The sequence below is a fragment of the Lycium ferocissimum genome, chromosome 7 (genome assembly GCF_029784015.1).
Source record: "Lycium ferocissimum isolate CSIRO_LF1 chromosome 7, AGI_CSIRO_Lferr_CH_V1, whole genome shotgun sequence".
NCBI classification, from domain to species: Eukaryota; Viridiplantae; Streptophyta; class Magnoliopsida; order Solanales; family Solanaceae; genus Lycium; species Lycium ferocissimum.
In genome coordinates, this window is record NC_081348.1 from 47,369,225 (window position 1) to 47,379,053 (window position 9,829).

Consider the following 9,829-nt stretch of genomic DNA (forward strand, 5'->3'; position numbering starts at 1 on the left):
GTTATAACATGAATCATGAGTATGGATATATTGTGACTATGAATACATTATAAATGACATTTAGAACATGGAATAAATATTGTATAAGAAAGAATGCGATAGTGAACCTTGATCATGATTATGGAGAGTTTGGAGTGAAATTGTGAAATGTGGGCAATGCAATTGAATGATGATTGTTAATTATGATATTATGAATGATGTTATGAATGCTTGGGGAGTTTATAAGGAATATGGAGGGAGTCGTATAAACAAAGGAAATGCTGCCCAATTTTTTCTAGCTTTAGTAGCACGTTTTTATGATTGTTTAGCTAATGTCGATACGAATTATCTTGAAGGTAGAACGTGTGCATTAAAGGAGAACAAGCAAGCGATAGATTAGTTAAACGACAAAGGTATGTGAGGCTAGTCCTTTCTTTCTAAGGCATGAATGTTATGGCATGAATTTCCTCCTTTCTCATGAATGTCCGATCTTCAAGAAAACTAAGAGTTCTTGTTCATAAATAGTCATATGAGATAAGAGATACGTTATGAGTAAGATAATGATGATGATAAGCTAAAGTCTAAAGATTCTAGAGCCATGACATGATGTTCCTATAAAGCTAATGATGCCATCTATAATTTATTGATGTTGATTATTGTATACACTCACCTTATATGCTAATTCCTTCAAGGCGAGGCGACGCTTATAAATGCTCCATAATGGAATCGGGGGTTCACGACCTTATGTCACCCCGATAAGATATAGTTGTCCATGAGTTCCATGCATGCATTATGATGAGTATATTATGATGAGCATATGATGATGAGAATACACCGCGCCTATATGGCGGGCACGTCACCGCCCAGGGTAAATATACACCATGGCCGGGGACGGACATGGCGGCACCTTCACTAGTGGGCGGTACGAGATGATACCCGGACGCGGAGGCCTGGACGTTGTGCTAATGTTATTGATTATCACACCGTACCTATATGGTCGGGCAAATTATACTTATATGCATATATGAGATGATGATGATTATGGAGAGTAAGCAAAGACGATTATTTCTTTTATGATTCGGTACGGCTTACTGTGTCGCTCCTCATTTGATGCTTCCTTATTTCATTGATGTCTTATTATTGTTTATGCCTTACATACTCAGTACAATGTTCGTATTGACGTCCTTTTCTTTGGACGCTGTGTTCATGCCCACAGGTAGACAGGAGACGGTGCATCCTTGAGCTATCGCCAGATTTTACGAGCCCTCCTTGTTCTCGGAGGTGCTATTTTGAGACAGTATTTTTGTGTACATATATTTTGGGCACGACGGGGTCCTGTCCCGTCTATATGTCTAGTACTCTAGTAGAGGCTTGTAGATGCGCAGTGTGGGTAGTATGGTCTCATAGTCTTTCATGTATATGCATGTATATATATTATTTTGATAGCCTAAGGGCTTATGTTTATAAAAGTAAATATGTTTCAAATGATAATAGTTTTCCATAAATATGAGCATAAGAATATTAATGATAGCAGATGAGAAGTAGAATGAGTGGTGCTCGGTGGTTAGCCCCGGTGTTCGCTACGGCCCTAGTCGGGTCGTGGATGTATGCTCTCCATGATACTATCTCACAGAGATTTATATACCATGATGGTATCATAAAGGACTCTCTTTGAATGACTGAAGCAGTCCTTCATGATACCATCTCTGTATATGGTATATACTCTGATGGTATCATGCAAGACTACTGACACATGTGAAGGACTCAAAAAGTCCTCCATGATACCATCATAGTATATTTTTATACCATGATACCATCATAGTATATTTTTATACCATGATGGTATCAAGCGAGATCGGGGGCGATTATGACTTCAACATCCTTCATGATACCATCTCGAGTATATGGTATATATCATGACGGTATCACGTAGGGTTGTTGAAGAGTGTCTCATTGAAGGAATATACTGCGATGGTATCATGTAGTAGTATATATCAGGATGATATGATAGAGGACTGAGTGTTGTTCTTGAAGGAATGAACTGCCAATCCTCTATGATACCTGTCAGTATATGATATACCATGTAGGTATCATAGAGGATTGAGTAATAGTTTTTGAAGGAATGAATCAACCTATACCCTGTCAGTATATGATATATACTTTTTGGACAAAATCACACTTTTTTTGGGCAAAGGTGTGGACATCACCGCAGTAGCCCTCCATGATACCATCTCAAGATATTATTATACCAAGTGATGGTATCATGGAGGATGTCAAGAGTGTTTTCGTTGATGGACTGTAGCAATCCTTCATGATACCATCTCAGTATATTTTTATACCATTGTAGTATCATGTAGGACTGGGGACTGTTTTATTCAAGGACTTTAGCAGTACTTCATGATACGATCATGGTAATACAATCTCACTATATGCTAGAATAATTATTTTTTGAGATATAGAAAAAAAAAGAATAAATTAAAAAGATAAAATATCAGTTATCCTTTTTATTGATATTAAAAAATGAAAGAAAAGGAGCCAAAAGGTGTGTAGAATTAGATTATGAAAAAGAACAGGAAATAAAGAAAAAAATAATTTTAAAAAATTGAAATTAAAAAAGGAGAAAAAGATAAATGAAAATCACAAGAAATTTAAAAATAAGAATAAATAAAAATAGCAAAAAATGTGAATGAAATTAGATTATGAAAAAAAAGAAAAAGAAAAAGAAAAAAAAAGGATAAATGAAACTAAAAAAGGAATGAGAAATAAAGAAATAAAATTAAAAAAAAAAAACAGAAAAAAGCGAAAAGAAATTAGCTAGAATTAAATATGGAATCATATTATGGTGAAAATAAAAATAAAAAATAGTATGATTTGGGAAAAAAAATAAATGAACAAGAAATTAAAAAAAATCGAAAAGAAATGAGCTAGAATTAAATATGGAATCATATTATGGTGAAAAAGAAAATAAAAAATAGTATGATTTGGTAAAAAAAAAAAAAATGAACAACAAAGGAGAAAAAAGAATTAAAAAAACGAGAAATTAAAAGAAAAGAAGAAAAGAAAGAAAAGGAGTAAAGAAATAAAACAGAAAAGAAGAAAAAGAGACAATTACCTACAAAAGTTACAATGGGTAGAAAGGGTAAATAGTTATGGGGGTATGAAAGTAAAGGGGGCATGAAAGGTAATTATTTTGTGTGTAGAGGGCATTAGTGTTCTTTCCCCTATATTTTATGATCTAAATTACGATATTGAGAGACGAGAGTCCATTAATTTGAAATCTGGGCCTAATCCTAGTCCCTAATAATGTGTACCTCTAATTAAACAACAAACTTGGAAGATGGCATGTTGGGCAATTTGCACTATTGCCCTTATTCGGGGGTGCTCTTTAATGTTTGCCCTTCGCCTAAAAATCCATGGGTTTCGGGTTCGAACCCTTGCTCAGTCAAAAATTTTAAAAAAAATTCGCAAGGCAGAATTTGCCTGTAAAACTCTACCTTAAGGCAACGCAGAGTTTGCCTTTAGGCATAAGGCAAACTCTACCTTATCCAAAACTCTGCCATGCGATATTTTTTTTTTTTTTTTTAAAATTTTTGACTGAGAGGGGTTCGAACCCGAAATCCATGAATTTTTAGGCGAAGGGCAAAAATTAAAGACCAACAATTTGAGGGGCAAAAATTAAAGACAAGTAACTTTGAAGGGAAATCCGCGCAAAAAAATGTGGTATGTTTACTCACATTCCATCAAGAAAGTTAGTGTGGCTTTACCTAGAATCAGAATTTTTCAAATCAAGATGGCTAATAAGAAATAGGCTTGCTATCAAAAAAAAAAAAAAAAAAAAAAAAAAGAAAACAAAAAAAGAAATGAGAATATGAAAAAGATCATGAATGTTGTGGTGGGCACTAACTAGTAACTACCTCTGCATTCTTAATTAGAAATTTCGGGTTCGAGTTCTGAGAATGAGATAGTCTTTGCTAAGGAACGTTTTAGCTTCAAAAATGAAATTTTCCGATACGAATTCGAAGAAATGAGGCTCAAAACCGATATCACACCAAATGAGAAACCAAAAAATATGTGGAAGCTAGGAAGGAGCAAGTGTTGTGGACTAAACTTCCAGGAAGCAACGAAACATGAAACCTAATTATTTTATAATTTTTGGTTTTTGGAGAGTCATTTATGTGATGTAGAGACGATAGAGTGTGTATATTCAATTTTATAAATTCTAAAGAGGGAAAAAATAATAAGCATGCAAGCCATAGACTAAGTAGTAGCATAGTGTATTTAATTTGCAGCTCGCGGGTCTTCTGTTTTTTTGTTATTCAAACTTGAAACATGCTTCATCTAGCATTGCTTTGCTCTTAAGAGTTTGTTTAATTATAATTAGCGTATACGCAATAAAGCTAAAACGAAAATCAACTTTTTTACATAATTACTCTACTAGCTACCTAAATCATGAGCTGTCTTGGTAGGCTTCTTCAATTCATTCTTCACCACGTGGATCATTATGTAAATCTTGCATCTCTCTTTTTTTTAAATTTATTTTTTAACTTTTATATTTCACACATGATATTCAATATTTACTTTGAGATTTCGATTATCTCAAATTTGCACCGTATTTAAAAGGGAACCTAACAAGAAGTTTTCATTTTCAAGATTTGTACTCGAGACCACTAATTTTTTTTTCTTCAAATTTGAGGAGAGTCAAGGGTCGCAAAGGTCCTGGATAAGCTATGAGTTCTTTCGGATTCAACAAATTTGATTCAAATTTTACGTGTTAATTTAATTTTATTAAATAAGTACAAATGATATAGTTTAAGACATCAAAACAATGAGTTATACTAAAATTCTGAACTCTAATCTATAATGCTCAAATATTCTCCATTTTTTGGGGGAAACGACGTAACGTCCTCGGCATACTTTGAGGTGTTTGAAGAATTCACTTTTCACTTTAGTCTTTTCAGAATAATGGCTTCTTGTGGATTAAAGATGATTATTGTTTCTCTTGGGGTCCGGAAAGAATTTCTTGATATTCTACAATGTTAAAAGTGAAGAAATTTCTTTTCTAACGATCTGAAAATAAAGGAAAAAGTACAACTTGTTGTATTTGAAGTATTCTGGAAGTTAAGAGTCCATCTTCTTGACAGCATCTCTCAACTGTGAATAAGTTTGTGTACATGGAAAGATATAGCTCGACACTTTGCATGATGGGAATGGAACTCGTGGCAGTTGGAGGTGAAACATTAGTCGTTTCATTTAGTAGGAATGAGAGGCCCCGGGTAAACCCGGAGCAAACCTTCTGAGGGAGTTGTCTCGGGTCATTAATGGAAGATTGACATTATATGACCGGTCCAAATTCGTAGCAAACGTTATACTTTAGAATTAAAGTAGCATTTATTGTCTTTTATTACTTATTATTAGAATTAATCTGCAACTCAATGTTGATGATTGCAACTATAAAAGGAGCCTAATAGCTCATTGTAAAGAGCATTGAAATACACATTCTTACACTAATTTATACAATTCAGTCCGTATAATTTGCATAGTTTTACTATTCTTTTGCTTCGGATCAACACCTGTTTATCAAAGGCTAAAGCGTGAAAGTGCTCCACCGGAGGAAAACTTATCAAAGAATTCTCTTTGAGGATCATAAAAGCCCAGGCTCAATTATTTCATTTATGCTTTATATTGACTTATTGGCTTGATTTTCTTACTTGTTATCAGCTATTTGTTCATTATTTATAACAAATCAATTCATGTATTTTTTAACCCACAAATAAATTTAACTCTACTCTTTTTAGGGTAAACAAAGTTGATGTTTTATAATAATGATATTTGAGTAAATTCGTACGTACTTAATTATTTTACTGAGTGCCTGCTATTTTTTTATTAGGTCGTATGTTGAGAAATTTTAGTCATCAAATCAAGCTTTACATTAAAAGAATGGTTTGGGCATCTCCGCACATTACAATTTAATATTTGTTTTCGTTTTTTGTGTATCTTATTTGAGCCGAGGTTTATCGGAAACAATCTCTCTATCTCTACAACACATCCTCTTCAGATCCACTTCTGAAATTACGCTGGATATGTTGTTATGTTTTTTGTGTGTTTTACATAAATATACGTGGTTTGTTTTTCGGGTAAGACAAAACGTATTAGCCCTTACAATATAAGCCAGTACATTTTACAACTAAGCAGATAGATGTGCAATCTGTTATGATTAGTGAGTAATCCAACATGACAGTTTGGTTGCATGCATATTGCATGAAATTATACTAGTTTGTCATGCGTTTTTTCATTTGTTTGTAGCTTTGAAAAATGGTGGTCCAACATAATTTGTAAATAATCCAACGGTATAGATAGGTTGAATTTAAGATGAAGCCGTACAAGTCTGTCATGACTAGCAGTCTTGCATGCCATTGTTCTAAAATGTATTTCTTTCCTCTTATTTGTTCGTAGCTTTAAAATCATGACTTATGAGTAATTCAACAGGATAACTTGATTGAAGATAACATGAAATCATGCCGGTCAATCATAATTTGTATGCGACAATGATAATCAGTTTTTATTTTGGTTGTCGGCGTCCCTTTATCGTCTCTATTGGCCAATAACAACAACAACAATAATAACATACCAAATGTAATCTTGCAGGTGGGTCTGGGAAGGGTAGAATGTACGTACACAGATCTTACTCCTGCCTCGTGGAGATAGAAAGACTGTTTCCTAAAGACCCTCGGCTCGAGTCTCTGCCAGCCAGTATAAGAATATTTTAGTCCAAAACTTTTTCACTAAACTTAAAAACCTGTGAAGTTAAATACTGACCCCAGAATATATTTTTAGTGCAAATAACTCAAACTTAGGTGGATGAAAAAAATGTCCTAACTTTTTTTCATACCATACCAAGATAAAAGTGGGATTCCGTTATCATACAGAGTAGTTTTCTAACACATTGAGTTGCCTATGGTGACAATTGTAATTCTCTTTTGGCTGCGTAATAAATTGGGCACTTTGGCTTTTGCTACTTTAACTAATAACATAATAATGATGGTGAAGATCGAATACGAATCAGTTGAATGCATTATAGTGCTAGTTCTTTTGCTTTCGTCAATTAACTACCATGACCGTTTTTCTTGAAAGTCTTGCTTTTGAAATCTTTAAGGTATTAGTCTCCTCTCTACCATAGACTACTATATTTGAAAAAAAAAAAAATCTTCTTGATCTTTCACATTTTCAAAGTAAATTACTGATTGCAAATTTCTAGAACAATCAACACACTCTTCATGTAGTGATGGCTTCAAGTCTTGCTTTTGAAATCTTTAAGGTATTAGTCTCCTCTCTACCACAGACTACTATATTTGAAAAAAAAAAAAAAAAATTCTTCTTGATCTTTCACATTTTCAAAGTAAATTACTTCTTGCAAATTTCTAGAACAATCAACACACTCTTCATGCAGTGATGGCTTAAAGTTTGGTTAGATAATTTTTTTATTCACATTACTTAAAAACACTTGTGTCACTTATTAATGTCGTACACTTGCTATTTTATGCTGGTTACATATTTTTAAAGACTGGGAAGAGATTTTGCACCATCAGGTTAAGCGCCTGATAATAGTAATCCCAATAATTTTACCTAAAAAAATAATACAATAACTGATATGCTTTAACACGATTTGTAAATGGTCGATATATATAATTAAAATAAATAAATTGCAATGGATAACTTTACTAGTTTTCAAATATTGATGAGGAAATTACCAAAGGTTGTGGTGGGTGATAAGTACCCCTCACCAATATCGTACAAGTTTTGTAAATGGTCGATATATATAATATATTTTTTTTTAAAAAAAAAAATTGCAATGGATAACTTTACTAGTTTTCAAATATTGATGAGGATATTACCAAAGGTTGTAGTGGGTGATAAGTACCCCTCCATTCTTAATCAGAAATATCGGGTTCAATGTTTGCAAATAGGTCGTCTTTGATAGGAAACAATTTATTCAATAAAGTGAGACTTCCAAATTCAGATTAATCAGACCCTAAACAGAAACCAAATGCTGGATCATGGTGTAAGCGGCCACATTGGCTAGTCATACAATGGCCATACATAAATTCTTGGACCCTATATATGTCTAGTGAATCAGCAACAGAAACGATTCATTCAACAGATTTGATTCTCTTCATCCCATTCAGACCAATTTTTGAGTACATTATTCTTTAATACTAATTTTTTTCCAGTGCATTATATTCTTGTTGTTCATGGTGGTAGGACATAGTAGCTTTGAACTGACAATTTGGGGTACATGTTTACCCTACAAAATAATAGAGAATACCCTATCTTTTGAGTACCCAAAACAAAATACTATTAGACCCCTTGTTCATCTTATATGCTATTAGTTCGCTCTAGTTGTTCTTTATCAGGCAAAGGATCAAATTTGTTCTTGAATTATATATGCGAAATGAGATAGATTTGCCATCTTTTAATAGTTGGGGTCAATTATGCCCTCGTCGTTACTTGTTAGGGTCAAATTTTCTTTTGAACTATGCGAAATGGAACAAATTTGCCCTTATTTTTAGATAGTAAAAGCTTAGAGCATCCGATGATGTCAACATGTCATGCAATTAAGATTTTTTTTTTTTAATTTTAAAAATGGAGGATAAATTTGAACCTTTCTCGTGAGACATTCGCTTTTCCGCGCGCCGCCGATGGGTTCAACTCGTTTCACAAGAAATACGAAAGTAATTATGATTAGAATCTAATGATAGGCTTAAAAGATTCATCATGACAACATGCGTTTTACCCAGGGGCGAATCTAGGTATAAAAAATGGGTCACGTGAACACATGGTCACCCAACTAAACTCGGTATATTATGTATATAATCCGTAAAATATATCTAATATTAACTAAATGAACACATGCTCAAACTAGATCAAATGGAGCACTGGCTAAGTGCTACCTTTAATCCCTTAGGGCTCGTTTGGTTAGAAAACAAGTTATCCCGGGATTTTATTCCAACCAAACGTGAGATAAGGCGGCACTAATTTTTTATCCCAAGACTATTTTTGCTTATCCATCATACCAAACGAGCCCTTAAAGTTGTGGGATAAATGCACTTTTGCATTTTTTATTTTTTTTAAAAATTTCTATGGATTCGCCCAGGTTTTACCTCAAGTTTATTTTTTGAAACATGACTAATGCCTTTTCTTTTCCTTTTCCGATTCTTTCTTTTACCTTTATGCGCTTTTATCATTACAAATCTTGCTTCTTTCTTAAACTACGCAGCTTTTTACCTTATTGTATCCCTCTATTAACTTTCCCTTTTAACTTTCTTTTTTTCTTTTGTGATATTCAGCAAAACTGTAACTTCTTTTTCAAGTCCTTGTTGTTTTGAGCTGCTATTATTATTAACTTTTTTAAAAATAAACTATAAGTAGTATTTTTGTGGCTAAATAATTATTCGCACGGGGTTTACACCAAATACTCAACTTACTATGGTTAGGTGAAATAATTACTAAAATATGCATGAATTAATTATGATTAAGTGATAGAAGTGTATGCACAAACACATTTGATGCATCTATTTGTTTGATATAAACATTAGGGGCGGTTTTTACTTTTTACCTTCATTTTTGCCTTTAGTTATTTTCTTTCGAGTAACAGGTCAAAATACCTCTAGACTATGAGAAATAGAACAATTTTACTTCTCATGTAAAATTTGTCTCGTTCCTGCCCATGTTGTTGTTGTTGTTAGCCTGTAAGGGCAAACCCGACCCTTTTTGGTCATGATAGGGGTAGGAATGAGCCACTTTTTAAACAAAGGGAAAAATTATTTAATTTCGCATAATATAAGGACGTTTC